Here is a 24,016-nt window from a genome sequence, read left to right on the forward strand (position 1 = left end):
AATACTTAAAAGTAAAATATATTCACTTACTAATCACTTACCACATGCAAAGTACAATGTTAAGGTACAAATAGAGATGCAGACTTGAATAATTTGTAGTTCCCATGAGGCACTTATAACTTTTATGGGTGCAACCAAACATACATACCAACCATGAAAATTGGTGAGTTGAAATAAACATTAAGAGCAGTGTTATGGGGCCAGCATTGTGGCATAGCTGGTAAGATGGCCTCCTGCAGTGCCAGAATCTCATATAGCTGCCGGTTTGAGTCCCAGCTACTCCACTTCTGATCCAGCTCCCTTCTAATGTGCCTGGAAAAGCAGCGGAGGATGGCCCAAATGTTTGGGCCTCTACACCCACATGGGAGATCTGGAAGAAGCTCCTGACTCCTGGCTTCAGATCAGCCCAGCTCTGACCATTGCGGCCATTTGCAGAGTGAACCAGCGGACAGAAGACCTCTCTCTCTGTCTCTATACCTCTGCCTTTCAAATAAAACAAATGAAACTTAAAAAATAAAATCAGTGTTACTCCTCCTCCTAGAAAAAATGCAGTGGATGATTTAAGAGGTGGCATCTGAACTAAATCATAAAGTAAGTTTGATGGATGGAGAAAGGGGAAAAAAGTATATTCTAGCTTGTCCTAAAATACATTCCACAAAAGGACAATCATTTGTAGACATTCCTAAAAAAATCCAGTTACACCTTCCAGGAAGGAGCTGTTATTTTTGAAATACTTGTATGAAGAGGAGAAGAAATATTTAGACTATTTCATGCTAAGCACAGACTTACCTGTACCAGAAAATATTTTCTGAGCTTGTGAGTCACTTAGTTACTTGCAGAATAAAATCTTGAGAGAAACAAGATTATATTGTGTGTCAGTGACCTTGAAGATTAAATTCACTTACCTAGAACAGTTTCTGTTGACTTAAACATACTTTATGTTGACTTGTCTAATTTTGTAATAAAAACAGAGAGCTTATTACACGGAAAATGTTCACATTGAATCACATATTCGAAGCCTTTTCCTTTTTATTTTTTTTAATTAGTGCATAATTTCTAACTCCAAGCTTATTTTATTGAAGCCTTGGATTTATAACTAAATCTATTGCTATCTATGCCAATAAACTTGATATAAGTATTTTATTTATCATTGATTTTTTTTAAAGTAATGAGATTTTCTTTCCAATATCAATTTGGAGTCAAAATAGGTGATCTATACTAAAAATTTAATGAGCTTTGCTATGAAATCATTTAAAAATCACAAGAATTATTAGCTTAAAAAGAGTTTATTTTTATTACCAAATATTTTAAAAATAATAATTCTACCTTTTAAGATTCATGTGACCTTTCATACTTAAATATACACACACATGTTTGAGGTTAAAAGGAAGACTTTGACTTCTTTAAAGTTAAAAAATAGATTTAGTAGATAATTATTATTTTTAATATCATAGTTTCATTAAAATCTCCTCTGTCGCCTGTTTGTTCTTCCACTTTACGTGCTTTATCTTAACTACTTTTGCGTATCGACCTCATTTGCTCAGGCAGAGATAAGAGTAGTGGGTAAGAAAAAAATGTACTTTAGTACGTATTTCAAGTCAACAAATACTTACAGAATGCTTACCTTGTACACAGGATTACGCTAGGTAGTCTGGAGAATATGAGAGTAATGTGATATCTAATCATTGTTCTCAATCTGGTATAGAGAAATTAAATGAATAGGGAATTGCAAAACAATGCAACATGGGAATAAATGCTAATGAGAGGCACAGCCAGCAACTTGGACATTCAAAGGAGGGACTAGATTGAGATAGAATGGTGAGAAGGAAGATTTGGCCCTTTGGGGCTGAGTTTTAAGAGTCTGATGAGTAGAAAAGAGAAGCAAACACAAAAACATGAGGGCAGTGGCATGGACAGAAGGAGGGTATTGTATTTGAAGTTCTTTTTTTTTTTTTTTACAGATTTATTTTATTGTTTATTTGAAAGGCAGAATTAGAGAGAGTGAGAGCTTCCTCTGCTGTTTCACTCTCAAAATGGCTGCAACAGCCAGAGCTGGGCCAATCCAAAGTCAGGAGCTAGGATTTTCTTCTGGGTCGCCTATGTATGTGGGCCATCTTCTGCTGCTTTCCCAGACACATTAGCAAGGTGCTGGATCCAAAGTGGAACAGGCAGGACTCGAACCCACGTCTGTTAGGAAAATGGCGAATCCTAGCCATCCTAGGCTCTAGCCCCCACCGCCATTGCTGGAAGCCAGGTGGCCACAAGGCCCAACCACTGGTGTCAAGCTCCACCCCCATCCTAACGGGATTCGCTGCTCCTACTTCCCTGCCTGTCCTCTGGCAAAGTTTTAAAAGGACCTATTCCTGAACACATGGCTCTCTTTCTCTCTCTCCCTCTCTCTTGTCTCCTCTCCTCTCTTGCTCCCCTCTCTCCTTCCCCTCGCTTGCTCTCTCTTCTCTCTGTGCTCCTCTCTCCTCTCCCCTCTTTCTCTCTTACTCTCTTTTTCCTTCCTTGCCCCTTCCCTCCGGCCTGCTGGGTTCTCCCCAATAAACCCTTTCCCTTACTCTGGTGTTTGGTGTTTTGTGGGGACCTTACATTGGTGCCGAAACCCAGAACTTACAACGTCCATATGGGGTGCTGACACTGCAGATGGAGATTCAACCCTGTGTACCACAGCACTGGCCCCTGAACTTCTACTATGACCAGACTGAGATAAACTCTCAGGAGAGCGTGAGGTAAAGCTGAAGTAATTAGGAGCCAGTTGGAAGCAGTAATTGAAAGTGAGCAATGGGGAAGCATGGGAATGTCATGAAATGGAAGGGGATGACCCAGCAAAGCCAATTTGGGGTAGATGAATACTGTAGCTCTGTGTAGAATGAATACTAGGGGGCCGGCATTGTGGCACAGCAGGTTAAAGCCACTGGTTTGAGTCCTGGCAGCGCCACTTCTGATTCAGCTCTCTGCTATGGCCTGGGAAAGCAATAGAAAGCAGTAGAGGATGGCCCAAGTCCTTGGGCCCCTGCGCGTACATGGGAGACCTGAAGGAAGCTCCTGGCTCTTGGCTTCAGATCGGCACAGTTCTGGCTGTTGTGGCCATCTGGAGAGTGAACCAGCAGATGGAAGACCTCTCTCTCTGTCTCTACCTCTCTCTGTAATTCTGTCTTTCAAGTAAATAAAATAAATCTTTAAAAAAAAAAAAAAGGAAAAAAAGACTGAATATTAGAAGAGCAGCACAGTCAGTGTTTCATCTCTCCAAATGTGAGACAATGGGAACTAGAATTGTTATGCAGAGATTATTAGGCTGAGATGGTCTCAGATCCTTGAACTCTTATGTAAACAAAGTAAACCCCAATTCAATGTAATCAATAAAAGGAAACTTAGATTTAACCAATCAGAAACTGCCAGCTAACTTCTAACTAGGGACTTTCCACTTTGACCAACCAAGAAAAAATATATTTTCTTTGTCTTCCCTCTGAGAACACCTTATCAGTTCTCTTCTCCACCCCCTACCCCCACCCCACCCAAGCTGGGGGAACACTGAGCCATTTGCAGGCTGTCTAGGGATGGCCAATTCATGAATTGCTGATGTTCAAATAAACTCATTAAAATTTAAATATGCATACATTTATCTTTAATAGAACTGTAGTGATAGAAGAAAAAATAGAAAAGAAAGAACTGATAGGAAAAAATCAAGGAAGAAAATCAACAGGATTTGTGTGGTGGCTAATTGGAGACAGTTTTTATACTTTTTTATTTTGATTTGTAATTAGTTTTCAGCAGATTCAATGTGGTTTGTGGCTACAATTCTATGAACATAATGATATCCCTTCCTCACTCCCTCCCCCTGTCTCCCTTTCACCCTCCTTCCTTCTCCCTTTCTTTCCAGTTCTTGAGTGTATATGCAAACATAACTATAAACTTCCAATCTCAATTTGCTCAGAATCTCCTCCCACCCAAACACATTCTTCCTTCTGATTTCTTATCTCAACAAATGGTATCTTCGTACATCTAGATACCCAAACTAAAAACCTAGTTGGGGGATGGTGCCAATTCTTCACTCTTCTCTTCCCTCCACCCCATTTCTAATCAATCACAAAGTGCTAATATCCTGTGTTTATTCTCAAAGCCACCCATTTCTCTCCAACTTTTGGCTATTTCCCTAGTCAAGGTCATCCTTAGCTTTTTTCTACATTATCCCAAGACTCCTAAATAGTCTCCCTGTCTCTCATCCCATTGCTTCCCAATACATTCTCAAAACCATAGCCAGATTTATGTTTCAAAAAAATGTGAATCTGACAGTAGAGCTAAGGGTTGGACATTAGTTTGGGTGTCCCCTGAAGGCCCATGTGTTAGACTTGGTCCCCAGAGTGTTCCATAAATGATTGGTGGACCAATGTTAACAGCTAATGGATTAAAGGCAAACCGTACCCCAACAAGACTGTCTGAAGGCAGTAACTTTGGGAAGTGATTAAATCGGATTAGGTGGTTATGGTGGCGCCCCATGATCAGATCATGGTGGCGGTACAAGGAGAATCACATACACAGACTAGGAGTTTGCTCCCTCTTTGTCTCCTGGCCCACTGTGTGATCCCCTCTTCCACACATCCACTGCTGTTGCCAGCCTCCAAGAACCAACAGTGGAGCTTGCTCAGTCTTGGACTACGGACATCCAAAACAGTGAGCCAAACTAAACCTTCTTCCTCCATAAGTAGCTTATCTCGGGTATTTTGTGATAGTGACAAGAAGCTGATGAATACAATCACACATGCAAACAAAATGTAGCTTCTTCATTTTCTTTCATTGTTGTGGATCCTTATCTCATAGAATAAGGGAGGGAAGTGGAAAGCATTTAACACTTGCCAATTGAGCACACTTTCATTTCTTCTATTTTTAAGTTGGTTTCATAGTTCAAACTTCCCCGGAATTTTGTGTTCACTCACATGCTTCATCTCATCTTTTCAACAACACAATCAGCCCTGTAGCAGCTGAGAACTTTCCCCCAGACTTTGAAAAGATGAGATTCCCTCAGGTGATCATTTCTCAATAGTAGCTCCCTTTTCACTCAGCGATTCTCTGAATCTATTATCCTTTCTCTGTGTGTAAACTTGGCTTACTTGGAAACACACAAGGCAAGACTATTCTCTGTTAAGGTTCAAGTTATGTAGCCGGTGCTTACGGGCTTTGTGACCTGGTAAAACCCACCAAACCAGCTACTGAGAGGATCCAAGATGGTACGTGAGGGTGGCAGTGAGGTGATCTCCAAGAACTTTGAACACGAATGTTCAGATTATTTTGTGAATATTAGATAATTTTTGTCTTGCAGGGAATTTTTTTTTCCCTGAGAAAAATAACAAGTTTACTGTAAAATGAATCTTACATTTAAAAACCAAGGTGACTGGAGACATAGTAGTTACTACTTTTATCTATTTGGCATTCCTTCACCCCTTCTCCATATGTTAACAGGCACTCTACCAACTTTATAACAGAGAATTACGGGCCTCATTATGGACTCTCATGTCTTCCTGGACACAGCCATCCGTGCAGGGATGGATACATGATCCAAACAGAACTACTGAGACTCTTCCCAGAATTTCTTTGCTGGGGCTGCCAAGAGGAGACTCTGTTGTTTCTCAGGTCATTAAGTCAAGGGCTCCCTGGAGACATATCACCCGCTCCTGCACTCCTTCCACAGTGCAGAAAGCCAGGCTGCCATGGAAGAGAACAGAGCTGGCCTCAGGAGGAGGCAGAGACAAGACAGACAGCAGAGAGCCCTAACAGCCTTCAGCTCTCCAGTGCTAATCATTGCTGGGGCCAGTGAGATCCTCGCCCTCTCATTTTGGCTACCTGTTTTTTGGAGGGTTTTGTTTTTCATCAGTATAGTTTCTTTTGCCTTTTTTGTTAAGAGCATTTATTTATTTGAAAGGCAGAGTTACAGAGAAAGAGGAGAAAGAGAGAGAGAGAGAGATCTTCCATCCACTGGTTCGCTCCCCAAGTGGTCACAACAGCCGGGACCAGACCAAAACCAGGAGCCAGGAGCTTTTCTGGGTCTCCACGTGGGTGCAGGGGCCATCTTCCACTGCTTCCCCAAGCCATTAGCAGGGAGCTAGATCAGAAGCGGAGCAGCTGGGACTTGAAATGGCACATGTGGGATGCCAGCACTGCAGGTGGAGGCTTAGCCTTCTCTGCCACAGTGCTGGCCCCTCCTTTTGCTTTGTAAGCTAAGGTGGGCTTCTATTACTGCAACCACGAGGCGGTAATTGAGGACGCAATTCATGATCTTTGTAATCATCATTAGGCTTTGGGATCAGACAGATGAAAGATCAAATTCTTTTTCACTAATTATCATACGTCTTCAGATACATTATTTTACTCTCAGATTCAAGTCTACAACCGGGAAGCAGGAACATTTATTTTACATAGTTTGCGGAGATTCCTGGATATAATGTGTACATCAGCTCATGGCACCAGAAGATGTCAAATAATGATTTCTGCTGCTGCTGTGGTGGTGGTGGCGGCGATTGTTCTCATCATCCTTGGTCTCACGATCTGAGAGGGAAACATTGCTTTCAGGCCGCAGCATCTTACTCTGACCCCAAATTCCCAAAAACGCCATTTGATACGGTCCACTGGGCAGTTCCTCTAAGACAGCTGTGCTGTGGCAGCTGAGGCAACTGAGAGCCCCTTCCTCTGCTGCCTTGGCGGCTGCTTCCCAGTGTTCTCCTTGTCTGTGGCGGCTGGCCCTCAAGGAAGTGTTCCTGTCCTCTGCAGCCAGACTGCACACTCGAGCACCCACATCGGCCAGGCAGGGAGACAAACGGGAGAGACAAGATGATTAGGGGACAGGTGGAGTGCAGGGACTTGCTGAACCACAGACGGCACGCCTTGTCTTCTCAGCCCCAGCCCACTGGTGCGCTGAATGTTAATTGCCTCTTGTCCAGTAACGTTCTAGATCCGTCCTGAGTCTTGTATGACTGTAGTATTCTACTCTCTTTTTGATGCTTCCACCTTGTCATCTACCTTGTCCCCAGAAAATAGTGCTGGACAAAGGACTACTTACAGTAACATCCCCTGAGAAACAAAGACGTCCTCCTTTGTGAAATTTTCCTTTTTCTATTTCAAAAACCCCCTCTTTTCTCCACAAAAACCTTGCTTGAAATACAGAAGCTAGTGGCCAGTGTTGTGGTGCAGCAAATTAAGTTGCTACTCTACTTCTGAGTCAGCTTCCTGCAAATGCATCTGGGAAGGCAGCAAATGATGGCTCAGGTACTTCAGCCGCTGCCACCCACACAAGAGACCAGGATGGAGTTCCTGGATCCTGGCTTTGGCCAGACTCAGACCTAACTTTTGAGGGCATTTGGAGAGTAAACGAGAGGATGGAAGATCTCTCTCTCTCTCTCTCTCTCTCTTGCTATGCCTTCAAAATAAGTAAAAAAAAAAATAAACCTTTGTTTAAAAAAATTAACACAAACACACACAAAGCTATACCTCACTTTCTCGTTTCTCCATACCCAATAGACATGTCTTACAGCAATTTTAAAGAATCTAGAGGCCGGCGCCGTGCCTGCAGTGCCTGCATCCCATATGGGCACCAGGTCGAGTCCTGGCTACTCCACTTCCAGTCCAGCTCTCTGCTGTGGCCTGGGAAAGCAGTGGAAGACGGCCCAAGTGCTTGGGCCTTGCACCTGCTTAAGAGACCTGGAAGAAGCTCCTGGCTCCTGGCTTCGGATCGGCACAGCTCTGGCCCTTTTGCAGCCATTTGGAGAGTGAACCAGCGGATGGAAGACCTCTCTCTCTCTCTCTCTCTCTCTGCCTCTCCTTCTCTTTGTGTGTAACTCTGACTTTCAAATAAATTAATTAATTAAAAAAAAAAGTCTAACACATTGTTGTCTACCCCAGTGTGGAGGTACATTTATTCTTACTGTAAATGCATTAATTTAATTGGTACCTAATCACCTTCTTTCCCTCACCTCTGTTATTGGGTAAGCATATATTCCTTTGAAACTTTCTGAGTAAAATTGTCATTATAGAACGCCTAGGGAAGAACCACATGATGTCAGTGGGTATCTAATAACAGCTTCTAACAATCTTACATATCAATTTAGAGATACAGGGAAGACTCTAGTACCTCACAAACTCCACCAAAATGACAGTAAGAGGATTTGTTTAGGCAAAAACCCAACAGAACAACAAAATTGGAGAGGTGATCAGAGCTACCAAATTTTAGAAACCAAAGAGCAGAAAGATTAGCAATAAATGCCTTAGCAGATCTCAGAAAGCAAACAGTGGCGAAAGCCAAAAACTAATCAGATTATACCATAGAGTTTCCAAAAACCTTGGGAACTGGCAGCATCAAATGACTCTTAAATTGGGTGTGAAAGCAGGGATAAACCCCACAGGATTGATTAAAAGTGTGATTAAGAAGCAATTAAAATTCCTGTTTTCCTACCTTATCCCAGGAGAACACTAGAGGCTTCCACTCTAGAGAGGATAAAGAGAGGATCTCCAGACCACAAGATCCCAAACTCAGTCCGGGGCAATGGGACCATTCTGGAAATGAAGGAATTAAGAGGAAGTGTGTAATGTGAACATTGAGACCCAGCTTTCTCCCATTCAGCGCTCAAAGGGCTGGTAGCCAGAATTATACTCCTCAGAAAAGAGATCAGAAACACTTTCTCTTGGAGAAACTAACCCAGCCTAGACAAAAGAATTGAAGACACAGGAGCAGGCATTTAGCCCAGCAGTTAAGAAGCCTATATTCCATATTGGAGTACTTTGACTCCTGGTTCCAGCTCTCGACTCCACTCCCTATTAATGCAGGCCCAGGGAGGCAGCAGCAACAGTTCAAGTCGTTGGGTTCTTGCCAACCACATGTGAGACTTGGATTGAGTGCCTGGCTTCTGGCTTGGGCCTGGTCCAGCCTTGGTCACTGTTGTCATTTGGGGGATGAATCAGCAGAATTTCTCTCTCTGTTTCTCAAATAAATAGGCAATTTTCAAGGATAAAACAGCAATGACAACAAAAAGCACACAAGAGTGAGGAGGCCTGAAGACACAGTTCTGCATCTGCAGAGTCAAGCAACCCCATAGATCAAAACACCTTTTTTTTTTTTTTTTTTTTTTTTTTTTTGATAGGCAGAGTGGACAGTGAGAGAGAGAGACAGAGAGAGAAAGGTCTTCCTTTGCCGTTGGTTCACCCTCCAATGGCCGCTGCTGCAGCCGGCGCACCGCGCTGATCCGATGGCAGGAGCCAGGAGCCAGGTGCTTTTCCTGGTCTCCCATGGGGTGCAGGGCCCAAGCACTTGGGCCATCCTCCACTGCACTCCCTGGCCATAGCAGAGAGCTGGCCTGGAAGAGGGGCAACCGGGACAGAATCCAGCGCCCCGACCGGGACTAGAACCCGGTGTGCCGGCGCCGCAAGGTGGAAGATTAGCCTAGTGAGCCACGGCGCCGGCTCTCAAAACACTTTTGTAAAAAATCTGCACCAAACATGTACAGATGTTTTTTCTTGTTATTATTCCCCAAATAATACAGCATAGCAATTATTTACACAGCATTTCTACTGTTAGGTGTTATAAGTAAGCTAGGCTTGATTTAAAGGCTAGGAAAATGTTCTTGGATTTTACACAAATATGATGTCATTTTATAGAAGGGACTTGAGTATCTTCAGATTGTACTATCTGCAGGGGTCCTGTACCCAGTTCCCTGGGGACACGGAGGTAAAACTATATATACAAACTGAAGGCCTGCTAAGAACCCCTCTCCCAAGTGTGTTCAGCCCTTCATCTTTGCTCTCTGAGCTAACCAGAGTCTATTATGTCCTTGTATTTTATTTATTTATTTATTTATTTATTTATTTATTTTGACAGGCAGAGTTAGACAGTGAGAGAGACAGAAAGGTCTTCCTTTGCCGTTGGTTCACCACCCGCTATGGCTGGCACGTTGCGGCTGGCGCACTGCACCTATCCGAAGCCAGGAGCCAGGTGCTTCCTCCTGGTCTCCCATGGGGTGCAGGGCCCAACCAAGGACTTGGGCCATCCTCCACTGCACTCCCTGGCCACAGCAGAGAGCTGGCCTGGAAGAGGGGCAACCGGGACAGAATCCGGCGCCCCGACCGGGACTAGAACCTGGGGTGCTGGCACCACAGGCGGAGGATTAGCCTAGTGAGCCGCGGCGTTGGCAACACTATATCTCTTTTAAAAATTATTTTATTTATTTGAAAGGCAGAGTTGCAAAGAGAGGTTGAGGGAGAGAGAGAGAGAGAGAGAGAGAGATCTTCCATCCAGTGTTCTCAGAAGTAAGTTAGCAACCAAAACAGAAAAAAATTCAGAGACTTAAAAAAATAGAGAGTTTGAAACTTCCAAACCAAAATAGCAGAAATGAAAAACTCAAGAGAAGACAAGAAGATCACCTTAAGGTGATAGCCCAGACCGGCCAAAAGACGGCAGTGGAAAATTGACAGACTAGATCCAAATGAGAGGATTATTTCAGCAAGTTCCTCTTCCAAACAATAAAAGAACAGGGAGAATTTCTGGAGTGAAACCATCCATAAAATAATTGAAGAGAGCTGTCCTGAACTGAGAGGCAAGTTTCCTAATTAAACGGACCTCCGAATGAATTCCTCTTGCAATGCGGGAAGAAAGCTGCACGCCAAGATACCTCACCGGGAGATTACAAAAGGGAAGAATGTGGTCCTACAATTTTCCAGAGAGAGAAAAATGGGCTTCACACAAAGCATCGGGATCATGGGGCTGGTGCTGTGGCACAGGAGGTTAAGCTGCCGCCCTCTGCAGTGCTGACGACCCATATGGGCACCAGTTCAAGTTCCGGCTGCTATACTTCTGATTCAACTACTGCTAATGCACCTGGGAAAGCAGCAGAGGTGGCCCAAGTCCTTGGGTACCTGAGCCCATGTGGGAGACCCCGAAGAAACTCCTGGCTCCTGGCTTCAGCCTATCTCAATCTTGGCTGTTGCAGTCATTTGGGGATGGGAGATTCTCTCTCTCTCTCTCTCTCTCTCTCTCTCTCTCTCTCCTCTCTTTCTGGAACTCTTGACTTTCAATTAAATAAGTACATCTTTAAAAAAAGGAATTGGGATCAGTATGACATTGGACTTCTTAGCTAAAGCATCAAACAATTAAGCAATATATTCTAAATTCCATGGGAAAATGCTTCCTAACCCGGAAATCCATTCACAAAAAACATTAGCTAAATATGAGGGTAGAATAAAGACAGAGCCAGACATTGCAAGTCTCAGAATATAGACAAATGTTGCTTGGCAGTAGGAATATGTCCTCAGAAATGTGTATTAGGGGTTTACCTTATGGTTTGAATCAAAGAGTTAGTGAGTGAGTGAGTGAGTGAGTGAGTGAAAGGCAGAGTGACAAAGAGAGGCAGCCACAGAGAAAGAGATCTTCCATCTGCTGGTTCATTCCCAAAGGCTGTAACAGCCAGGATTGGACCAGGCAAAAGTCAAGAGCCACAGGAACTCTGTCATATTCTCCTACAAGGGTGGCAGGAGCCCAAGCACTTGCGCCATCTTCCACTGCCTTCACAGACACACTAGCAGGAAGCCAGATCAGCAGTAGAGCAGCTGGGACTCAAACCTGCATTCTGATATCGTATGCAGGCATCCCAAGTAGTGGCTTAACCTGCTGTGCCACAATGCCAGCCCCCTACCGTGTGAATCATACCCAAGATATGTGAGGTCACTGCCAGCATAAGAGAGCACACTGTTTAATGCACACTTTCTTTCATAAGTAGGAGTACACACGAAAATAATGATGAAAAAACATGGTATTAATACACCAACCGGGAACAGAGTCCTTTATTATCATTATCAAGTGCTATGTGCTGTACAGAACTGTGTTGTTTCATACGACTGGCAAAGCAATGGGTTTGTTTATAGCAGCAGCATCACACACATGTGAGTAATACATTGTGCTATGTCACAAGGCCAATGGAATTTTTCAGCTGCCTCACAATCTTATGTGAACACTGGCATGTGCGGCCCACCATTGTCCAAAACTGCATTACACAGCGCTGTTTGTGTGAGTATTTGCTTGCCTTGCACGGATTTGCAGAAAGCAATTGGAGGATATGCAATATCAAAATGAGGAAACAAACCAAGGACGAATAATGCCTATGATCCACAAAAAACAGAGACAAGGGAATCCCCGAAGGACAGCAGAAGGGAACAAAACTTACGTAGGAAATGAGAAGTACTAATAGTATGCTTATATTCTATCATTCTACTAATACACATATAGTAAAGCATTATAATATATAGTACGTTATTCTATAATAATCATACAAAGGCTGAATTTTAATAGGATCAAAATCATAGCCCAGCTCAATTTAAAACACAGAAGTGAGGTGGGCATTGCAGTCCAGTGGGCTTAGCTGCTGCTTACGAAGCCCACATCCCATAACGGAGCACCAATTCAAATCCCAGCTGCTCTGCTTGCAATCTTGCTCCTTGCTAATGCATCCTGGGAGGCAGCAGAGATGACTTACGTGACTGGGGCCCTGCCATCCACATGGGAGACCCAAATGGAGTTCTGGGCTTCCTGGTTTTGACCTGGCTGAGCCCTAGCTCTCGCAGGCATTTGAGGGGTAGGCCAGAGGAGGGACATCTCTCTCTGTCTTCCCCTCCCTCTGTTCCTTTGTCTTTTAAGTAGATGAAGATAAATACACATTTTTATAAATGTATCAATGATAGAAAGGGTGAAACCTGGATGAATGGAATGGGAGAGGGAAGAGATGGGAATATAAACATTATTTAGAGAGGAGGTAAGCACCACCCTACCCAGAGCAGTTAACAGATGTGACAGCATTTGCCCATGAAGAAAGGAAAATGGAAAAGATTGGAGGAAGGGAATGTGCAGACAGAGGCCAGAGAGGAAGAAGATACAGAAAGAACGATGATTTTCAAATAAATCTTGTCCCACTGTTGGACTGAGTTACGTGCGTTTACAATTTTCTTAAACACAAAAGCTAAAAACAATGTTGACCAATGTCATTTCAGACTATTCCTAGTTAATGAAGAAACTAAATCATGAGAAAAAGTGTTAACAACCAGCAACATGTCTGTCACATAGTAACTGCTTACACTTTTTATGTAAAAATCAATGATCAATTAAAGCATGCTACAAAGCTTCCATCACGCTCTCTGTCAAAGGGCAAAATTACGACAATTCCAGTTTAAAGCTATTCACTGCTTTGTGATTCTAGACTTGAGCAACGTTTCTTCCTACTAGATAGGCTCCATGTTCCAGTGAGTCAGGCAGAGGTTAGTTTTCATAGAAAAGAGCTGGGGAAAGCAGAGGCAAAAACCAACCAGTGGAAGGAAGGGGCAACCTTGGAAGGAGGGGGCAGGAGACAGAACAATGGAAAAATAACGGATTTGTTAGAATCAGGTTACCTTATGTTACCTTTTCGGGTAAGGATTAAGGCAGAGGGAGCTTAATTATCATACCAAAGGAAGTGGCCTGTTTGGGAAATTTTGCTGTTATCTCTGTAATCCTGATTTCTGGGAAGCTCAGCTCAACTGCTCGGTTTCAGGTTGACAAGCTGGAATTTTAGCATGATTGACTCCATTTTGATTTTTAGCCCTGTCTGTTGGGAGCCGGCTCCAAAACAATAGTCTCCTGCAACTTTTATTTAACATCCTGTGACTTTCAATTTGTGGTGTTTGTTTACGCGCAAATTCCTATTGTCAATTTAGTCATTAATAGTCCTAGCATTGAGTAGATATGAAGCAATATTTGATTCTTTAATGAACAAGCACTTAAATATAGGAAAAGAACTTATTATCTTCCATCAAAAAATTTAAAAGAAAAAATTACTCTTCCTTTTCTAAAAGAACTTTCATTTATTTGTCTTTATCTGGTTCTCACACAGCTTGCAATGTCTTTGTTACAATCTTCCTATTACATATTCAGGAAAATCTTGCTTTAAATTTCCTTAGTATATCATCAGTGCCTTTGCACTGGAAAAAAAAAAAAAAAAGAAAGAGAGAGAGAAAGAAAAAGAAAAGAAATGACTAACAATTCTTAATGCAAGATACCAGTTTCTCTGGTTCCCAGAGAAAGAATAAAATGAATGTCTCATCATAGGATTCCGAGAACAAGAAAGGGAGCTTGACTTCAGCTGTTTCCATGCAGCAGTGTGAGCTCTGGTGCCATCTGACCTCAGCAGAGAGCAGAAAGACAAGAGGTGGGCTGGGAAACCAGAGAGACAAACTAGGTGCACTTGTGACCATCCCCACCCTGGGTCTCCTTGCATAGTTTCTTCCATTGGATCGGAATGCTGTAAATTTCTAGAACACCAGACACACCCAGGTTCCAATGCAAGTACAAAAACATATTCCATCGCCAAATCCAAATTATTTTTGTATCATCTACCATTTGCGAATATGTCCTGTGCTTCCCTTTTCCCTCAGAGCAGATAAGCGGAATCAGCAATGTAGTCATTAACTAGGAAAAAGAAACCGAGATTAATGGGTTTACAAGAAACACCGCAGGGGAACAACGGACTGGTGAATGGAAGAACTCTGGTATCACCTCCCCGGCTCAATCCGAGGCTTATGCAAGAAGAGCGTGAGTAACTGCTTACCTCAACTTCGCTGGCAGGCGAGAACAACATGTCCTTCCTCCTCCTGAGCCTGCTGTGAAAACTGGAAAGATAACATCTGAAGAGTCTTAAATACTTGGAAAAAAACGATACCATAGAAACTTGATATTATCACCACACTCCAGGGTAGCCTATGTTTTCTTCATACACAGGGCAAACAAATTCTTCCATAGCAGGTCTACACTAATTTGGAAAGCTAAGGAACCTTGGTCTGCTTCATGAGTAAATCTCTTATCAAGAGCTTCACAGAAGGTAAAATTTAGCCTTCCGTTTTGTGCATGTGTTTGATTTTGATAAATGTTACACATATTCATGTGACAGAAATACTTGGTCAAAAGCCTTAACCAAGGATGAAAGCTAAGGTTTTACAAATGTTGTGTAAATATTGCATGAGGTTTGGAGCAAATAGGAAAGTATACTTTCAGGGTTTTTTTTTTTTTTCTCTCTCTTACTTCATTTTGCAATTTTAAAGTCACTGATACCTTTAAAACATAATTCTTAAAAACTTATCAAAAAGGCAAATATGACCACATGGTCCTTACTTCCTAAGATAAAGGATTTTACTAATAGGATTGTGCCTAAGAAATCAAAATGTTATCTTCTGAAATGCAAGTTCCAATCCATTTTCCCAATGGCAAATTTCCAGGGAAGAATTCTATGAAAAATGTTGTAAATGGCTAAATATGGGTCGAGTCATACGTTGCAAGTTGAGTGCCAACTCTAATTGTTAGTCACTTCTAGAGCATCAGATTGAACAAATTCTGAGGTCACATCTACTGTCAGCAATAAAGAGCATTGTGATCAACTAATATAAAACAAGTACTTCTTAAAGAATGTGGTAACACTTTCTATGTTAGTTACACTGTCAAACTTTGATGAGATTTTATTTTTAAGATATTTATTTGTTTGAAAATCAGAGAGAGAGAGAGAGAGAAAGGGAGAGACAGAGAGAAAGAGAGAAAGAGAGCTCTTCCATCTGTTAGTTCACTCCCAAGATGACCACAATGGCCAGGGCTGGGCCAGGCTAAAATCAGAGCCAGGGTAACAGGGACCCAAACGCTGGGGCCATCTTCCGCTGCTATCCCAAGCACATTAGCAAGGAGCTTGATAGGAAGGGAGCATCAGGGACATAAACCAGCACCCGTCTGGGATGCTGGCATTGCAGGCAGTGGCTTTACCTGCTACGCCACAGCACTGGCCCCTTAGATGAGATTTGTACTCATATTAAGCAGTATTCTCCAAAGAAACAACCAACATTCAGGGTGTATGTGTGTGTGTGTGTGTGTGCAGTGTGAGTGTGTATGTGTAGACCAAATTCCTACTTCCTTGGGAGGCCTCAGTCTTTCCCTAAAGGTGTTCAATTGGTTGGACACAGCCCACCCACGTTAAGGAAGCACTCTGCTTTATTCAAAATTGACTGATTTAAATGTTAATCACATCTTTTAAAAAAAAATTCACAACACCCACATTCATGCCTAACCAAGTTGACATATAAACTAACAAGCACAGTGTTCATTCATAGCTGACAGACCTATGCTTTTGACATTTCCTCCCCCCACCAAAAAAAAAAAAATCCCAGTATTTCTCACAACAATCCTCCTATGAATGCATTATTATTCACTGCTCATAGAGAGGCAAATCTAGCAAGGATGTTAAGCAACTGTCATAAGGCCAGCAACAAATCAGTGGAAATAGGGACAGATTCAAACTCTAGAAAATTGACTGTCGAATCTATCATGTTTTGTTCTATGCGGAAAAGACCTGAAGGGAGTTTATTCAATGATACTTTTTTGGAGTGAGATGACTTACAGGTTTAGCAAAAAAATAAATCTTAACCAGATGTTTCTTGGCTCTCAATTCTTCAAACAGCGTCTCTTTACATAGGCTCCACAAAATCTCCCTCTGCTTGCTTTTTCTCCCCTCTGCATACAAATACACACAGACCCCACTCAACTCTATACTAAACGTAAACCACATGGCTATCTCCCCACTGAACTCTCCCTGATTTCATCCCATTTCTTAAGCTCTGCCTCCCACTGTCTTTCTGCTCCACTCCTTCCACAGAATTCAAAACTCACAAGTGATGGCTAAACGCAACTTTCTATCCTTTGCTCGGGTGCATGTCTGAACTCTCTTGGTGATGTATGGTGTCACTGACAGCGCCTGTTTCTTAAGACACTCTCCTGTCTCTGCACAGCTGTGATGATGATCCTGCATGATCCTTCTTCCTTTTCTGTTTCTTCCAACAGAATTGTTCTCAATCTTGGGATTCTGTGCCCCTTGAACATCTCCCTTCATCCTCCACAACACGGCTCAGCAAACTCTCTGTAAAGGACTGGATGATAAATACTTTAGACTCTGCAGCCACAGAGCCTCTGCCACAAATACTCAGCTTCATTGTACCTCCAAAGCAGACAGACAATATAAAAAAAAAAAAAAAAAAAAAGGCATGTGACTGTGTTTCAATGGTTTATTTATAGACACTAAATTTGAATTGCATACAGTTTTAGGATATCACAAAATAGTATTCTTGCTTTAAAACTTTTGCAATAATGGAACCATCATTCATAGCTCACAGGCCATAGTGAAACAGGCAGTGTGCCAGGAAGTAGATTGTGATACCTGATCTACACTATGAAATCTAACTCATCTTTAAAATCTAGCTTAGATTCAACCCTCTCCCTAGAGTGGTTTTTAGGCACCCATCTTCTTCCTCTGAGTAAGTATGTCTCATCAATCCAACTTGGCAACTGTCATTATTGTCTAATTCTGATTTTCTCTGATCTCTAAAAAATGTGTAAGTATTTTACTGGTTTTATACCTTTCACGTATCTACCACCTTGTCTTTTGCAAGAGACTACCAATCCCTTATGGAGAGAAAGAATGCCTTGCATGTATTTAACCATCATGGTACCTTGCAGATTGTAGGTGGATGGTTCATAATATTTTGTGATGCAATAATTTCTTTTTTTAACTTTTGTAGTATACTATTAACATCAAAAATATATTTTGAAGTATCATATGACATTAAACTTCTGTTTTGCACAATACATTGAATAAATAAACAACTGAATGAATGAAAATCTTAGCGCCAGCTCTATCTAGCACTGCCAAAGCTTTCATGTACATTATTTCAGTTATCTCTCATGACAGTCCAATGGTGTAGGTGGCATTTATCCCCATTTTATGAAAAAAGAAACTAAAAGGCAGGTGAATTCTCCATATCATTCCGAGCTTCTAACTTCAAACCCCATACTGGTATATTTTCTTCCATTCAAAAGGAAGAATTAAATAGTCTTTTCTCTAATACCGTGATTACCATCATCCTTCTAGGAACCGTATCATCATAGATGAAGAGAATAGAATCAAGAATGAATGTCAAGTTCACAAATGCCTGATGAGTTTATTTTGTACTGCTCTTCTACCAGAAATCATGTCTGGCCTTGACCTTTCCCTGTTCTTAACTTTCAAAATCTAATCTATCATCCGTTGCTGATTCCGTATCTTTTCTGTGCTAAATCACTTCAAAATACTAATCTTGAGTCTTGCCTCCTTTCAATTAATTCTTCATTCTCTGTCAGAACAACCCTTCTAAAACACAGCTCACTCATGTTACTCCCCCTGCTTACCCCTTCAAAGACATCCTTTGGGCCTTAGAAGGAAGCTCCCCCACTGCAGTGTTGTATCTGCACCCTACTGATCCCCTGCCTCATGCCATTTTAGTGGTCTATCAGCACTCTGTTGATTCCCTGCCTCACCTCATACCACAGACATCCCTGTGCTCTGTGCTCCAGTTTCTTAAAATTGCTCCACCATGTGACAGTCTCTGTATTTAGCCATGCCCTCATGTCTTCTAGGGAGATTTTTGTTGTCTTTTTCAGTAAATGGGAAGAAAAAGGAAGACCATTATGGAATGCCAGTGAGGATCATGACAGGATGCAGGATCCCCTGGCATAGGGCCTTCTACTTACAGTTCTCCCCTCCTTCCTCTTAACCCACATAATCCTCATTCACTCTTCAAGGCTCATCTTTTTTTTTTTTTTTTTAAAGATTGGTTGATTGATTGATTTGAAAGGCAGATCAGCAGAGAGAAGGGGAGAGACACATACAGAAAGAGTTGTTCCATCTACTGGTTCACTTCCCTAAATGCCTACAATAGTCTGGCCTGGGCCAGACTAATACCAGGAGCCAGGAACTCTATCTAGGTCTCCAAGATGCAATAGCAGGAAGCTGGATTAGAAGCACAGTATTGTCAGGATTTGAACCAGGCACTCTTAATAGGGGATGCAGGTGCCCAAGTGCTGGTTTTTAACTTGCTACAGCATAACACTAGCCCCCAAGGATCATCTTTGGAATAAATGAATGAATGACTTCTTTTCTGATCATAATACCATCCTGTGATGAACATTTCTTCCTTTATATTGTTTTACCTATCCACTTCTAGCTCTTTTACCTTATTTTACAAGGAGGTCTTCTGCCTCTGCACATTTAGTTATCTGATCAGTAACCTCACCTCCCAGTGTGTATATCAACTGCTGAAGGGGTTGTTCAGGGCTTTTTCCATCCTCCACTCTGTATATTCCTAGATAATCAAATGATGCACATCAAAAATGGTTGCTGATGGAAAACTATTTACATCTCCTTGACACAGATAGGTCTGTCTACCAACTCATCATATTATTCTTCTTCCAGAATATTCCTTCATGAATTTCCCACAAGTCTCAACACCAATAACCCCTCAACAGCTTTCAAAGACCTTATAGGTTCAAGTCACACAAGTGAATCTTGACCTGTAGTAGACATAGAGATGTGCTCCCCAGTCTCCTTTCACAGAAAGATTTTCTATTCAGTCACAGGGTATGATCAGCAGACAAAACTATGGCTGTCAACTCCTTCTACAGAGCAGAGTCGGGCTCTTCCCATGGAAACCACATGTGCTGGTAATGGTAGGGATGTGAAGACTCAGTCATTTAGGCCCAACCTGGAACAATTCTGACGGCTGTACCCATGCCAGAGTTCCCTGCTGGGCTAGCCAAGACTCAAGACTTCCTCTGCCCTTCTCTGCTTTCTCTACTTTCCTTCCTCAGGTACGAATTTCTGATAAATAGCTTGCACACTAAATTTCATCTCCGTTTGCTTTCAGAAATCAGAAGCTGACATATCAGCTCATCAAAAGGTGGCATGATGACCATAATGATTCATGTGGAGATCCCCAAGAAAAGAACACATCAAAGTGTAAGAGACTATTTGCCCCTACTGCTAACATATACACATCACTCATTCCTGCCCAAAATGAGAGGATCTCTTGAGATAACAGAGATCATGACCTTCTCTCTTCAGTCAATGTGTAGGGACACAATGCATTGTTACCACTTCCAATTATAACAATGTGGCTAAGTCTCCTGCAACAATGCCTTCCCTCACCCCCTATAAGTACATGTACTCACCACCCTACCATCTACCTGACAGCATCATCTGCAAAGCTGGACAGTGATTGGCTGGCAAAGTGGTCACAGGACTCTGTGTGTCCCTTTAGAAGGTCTGTAAGATCACATTAGGCAGATCCACTATGCACACCCATGGAGATTCATAACTGACTCCACTGGAACTAGAGGCTGCAAAAGCAGGACTACCTTAACTCTTGAGCTCAAAGAGCTTAAAACATGTCTGTGTGTTAACATTTGGGATTCATTCTGAGAGCTTCTCATTTTCCCACTGTGACCCACACAGTTCACCAGGATATGATTCTGTATTTGTTTCCAAAGGCTGCCATAACAAAGAATCACAAATTAAGTCACTTAAAAGAACAGAAATGGTGTTTTTCCTTCCTAGTTCTGGAGGATAGAAATCCAAATTCACAGCATCCACAGGGCAGTGCTCTCACTGAAGACTCTAGAGGAAAATTCTCCCTTGCCTCATCTAGTTTCTGGTGATTGCCAGCAACCACTTGGGTGGCAGCTGTACCATCATCTGTTATCACCTGGCCTTCCTCCATGTTTCTGTGTGTGTGTGCACGCATGTGTGTGAATATGTGTTAGTCTTGATGGTGCTGTTCTCCTCTCTGTTATGTGACTGCTCTCTCATAGACATCAGTCATATTGCATTTACATCTATCCTACTCCAGTGTGACCTCATCTCAACCTGATTACATCCACACGACTATTTCTAAATAAGGTCACATTCACAAGGACTAGAAGTTAAGAATTAACCTATCTTTTCAAGGGACAGGATTCAACTCACAACAATACTACATTAGCCCAATCTGATATTTTTTTCTTTGGATCTAATTCTCATGTTCCCTGTGTACTAACGCTATTGATAAGAGAGCCATACACAAGTGCACACACACATTTTGGCCTCCCCCTAAAAGATTGACCAGTTATGCCTAGAATGAGGGTGGGGCTGATTTTAGAACAATTCTAGGCTTAGTTTATCAATATTAATAGCCATGTAGCCTGAAATGGCATAGTAACCTAAAGTTTAAGAATCACACCCAGGACATTTTCTTGTAATTCATCATGCCTATATTTACAACATATTAAATCTACTTGCTTGACCTTGGCATAACCAAGCCAAGGAACTGACTTGAGAATGTATCCCAAAGACTTTTTTGCTTTTCACAAATCACATACATGTGAAAGCTTTCCAACCTTTTAGGTGCAATATAAAATTTCTCCCACATATAAAGAACCAATCAAATTCATTACTAAGGCTGGTATGTGAGTTGTTTTTCTAGTAGTTGTTTTCTAGTAGTCACTGATCATTGACACCCAACTTCCTGATTGGCCTGACTTAGGGGTGTGGTGTCAGGCCACAGAATACAATTGACAGGCCTGTATGTGACCTCATCTGCTCTATCCTCTCGATGATGGTGCTACTCAGTTGTGAATTATGTTGGTTCTTCTTAAGGTTACGTGCAAAACTGATCCTCATTTGAAGGGAGTTTCAGTTTTTCACATGAGACACATTTCCTTCAAAGCACAGCAATGTGAACATTATTATCATGAGCAGTTTTTTGAAGCATTCCCCAGTGGTAAGCCAGGTCAGTGGCTTTCTGCATGCCAGTCTTAATGTCAACCAACTCATGGCATGCTTTGCATTACTCTAATCAAAGACCTATCCAGATGGCATGGCATCCTAAATGATACAGTGACAAAATAATATGTTTCTCAACGTTTGAATGCAAACATGATCTTCCCTCTTAAATATGGTTTCTAGAGATGTTATTAAAGCTTCCTAATCTAAAATACCAGATGATATGTGAGATCAAAAATCTCTAAGAGAAACAATTCATCATTTTGATATGACAGAAGAGCTGATCAAGTGCCATAGATGAACAAGAGAGGTTTGCACTGGGACCTATATTGTAACTCCTTGAACCTGTTCCTTCAAAATCAATGGCAATGTTGGTTATGGGTTACAGCTAAACAACCACTCATGAGTTGCTATTCTGGGAAAAACTGTCAGAGTCGTTAGTCACCAATTACACTTCCATTGCTTTGGTTTTCATTTCATTGTTCCAGATCAGATGTCTTGAATGTGAAACCTGGTTCTGGCACTTATTATCAATGTATACATTGGCAACTCTATTAAAATCTCTGTGCCTCAGCTTCCTCTCCTGTAAAGTGGGGATGATAGTAAGCATCTCAGGGAAATAGAGATTTGAAAAGTTGGTATACGTAAAGGACTTCAATCGGTGTTGCGCAGTTAGCACACACTCTGTGTTAGCCCATCCCAACTAAAGGCATAGATTTGATTTGGTTTTGTTCACAGTACTTGGAACATTATCTAGTATATAATAGGCAGTCAATTAGGTTTTTTAATGGATGTTCTGGCTTCATTAAATCTACTAGTACTTGACATTGGATAATAACATCCTAATGGCATAAGGACACAAAATATGTAAACTTCCACATCATAGGAGGGACTTAGTTTTCACTGTAAAGGTTTGTTTTACTAACTCCTGAATATAAGGTCATAAACACATTGTTACCCATCACGGTAGATACATGAACGAAGAGTTTATGTCAAGAAGTTTCACATTTTCCTCTTCGCTGCCTATATATTATGTATAACTGCCTTGCTCCAGAAAAGGTTTAAGACAACTTCATAAAACATGTCATCCTGTCAGCATTTTACTATACACACTTTAAATGATATGAAGACGTTCTCCTACTTTATACGAAGTTCTAAAATGTACATATGTGGGTTTTTCTTCTAGAGGGCCAGAATATGTAGAGCTTAGAGAGCAAGGACACTTAGTATTTAACTGAATGAACTGACTACCCAGTGCCATTTGCGTGCAAAACGTCAATCAGAAATGGCATTAACAAGTCATGCATTGCTGAATGGCCAAAGAGCCTTCATATAGAGTAGAGCTATAAAAGCTAACCCATCAGGTGGAAAAAGACAGATCCATTACTCTTTTTTTTTTTTTTTTCAGTTTTGCACAGAGCAAGATGTGGATCAGAAAACCCACAGCACACTGAATAATAGGTTGACGTGGAAGATTCTTTCTTCAATGGTGCATGAACTTTGGAAGGGATTGCATTCTCTCTATGCTAAATCACTCAGGGTTAAGTGATCTAGAACAATATTGTGGGGAGTGAGGTCATTTCTATACAACACGTGTGACATAGGAAAATTCTTGCTCTATGCTTGTTTCACACGATATCATAAGTTATCAAATAAATGGAAATTTCATATTACCCTGTCGATAGACTGGATCTTTTATCATTTACTCTGGTGCCAGGATGTGTGGTTTAGACCAACAAACCTCTGTCATGCCACCTACCGCCTTGTCCCTCAGCCACATCCCCTGTGGAGTGGTTGGTTCCTCCAGCTTCTCTCTAACACCTCCCTCCTCCTCCAGCTTGGGCTCTGAAGTGGAGAAGAGAGGTGTTTACTAAACTAAATGTAGCAGAAGAGCTTTATTTGGCAGATATTGATCTAGATATATTCTTTGTTTCAAATCCTCTTACACATAACTGAGAAAATATGAGGAAGAACATTTTTTAAAACTGTAGGCTGTAAGGTCAAAGTCTTAAGAGAGTCTTAGAGAATAAACACAACATTCTAGAGATGCTTTTTCTAGATCTCATTGCTTCAGAGTCAAAAGCCCTTATTTTTCTAGCATTGGCAATGTTTTGTGGAGTCGTGGTATCTTCCCTTTAGTTATTTTCCACGAGAATATTTTCGCCACCAAACCCTTCTGTGGTGTTTAAAAATGTCCTTTTTGATAGAGAGATAGTAAAGGTTTTTAGATAGGAAGTTGTAGTGGTATTTCAGACGCTTTTGAGCTAATATTTTAGAGGTAGATGACAACTGTGTGGAATGCAAGACAAAGGACAGGGGTTGAGAGAGGGCCTCATAAATGACTCCAATTT

General features: G+C 41.7%; 2 long non-coding RNA genes across 12 annotated transcripts in view; one reads left to right on the plus strand and one right to left on the minus strand.

The window, feature by feature from the left end:
* Positions 1–14,675, minus strand: part of LOC127492117 (uncharacterized) — an 82,313-nt gene extending 67,638 nt beyond the window's left edge. For 10 of the 11 annotated variants that reach the window (XR_011378628.1, XR_011378632.1, XR_011378629.1 and 7 more), the window contains exons 1-2: positions 14,613–14,675; positions 790–8,547 (exon numbers count right to left, since the gene is read on the minus strand). This is a non-coding gene — a long non-coding RNA (uncharacterized lncRNA). The remainder of the gene's footprint in view (positions 1–789; positions 8,548–14,612) is intronic. The other variant, XR_011378631.1, reaches the window with a different exon arrangement.
* A 69-nt stretch (positions 14,676–14,744) lies between these two features.
* On the plus strand, positions 14,745–23,338 carry LOC103349081 (uncharacterized). The gene is made up of 3 exons (XR_517285.4): positions 14,745–14,882; positions 19,774–19,865; positions 23,074–23,338. It is a non-coding gene; the product is annotated as an uncharacterized lncRNA (long non-coding RNA).
* Positions 23,339–24,016: the final 678 nt, after the last annotated feature.

Source organism: Oryctolagus cuniculus, chromosome 9, assembly GCF_964237555.1.
Source record: "Oryctolagus cuniculus chromosome 9, mOryCun1.1, whole genome shotgun sequence".
Classification (NCBI taxonomy): domain Eukaryota; kingdom Metazoa; phylum Chordata; class Mammalia; order Lagomorpha; family Leporidae; genus Oryctolagus; species Oryctolagus cuniculus.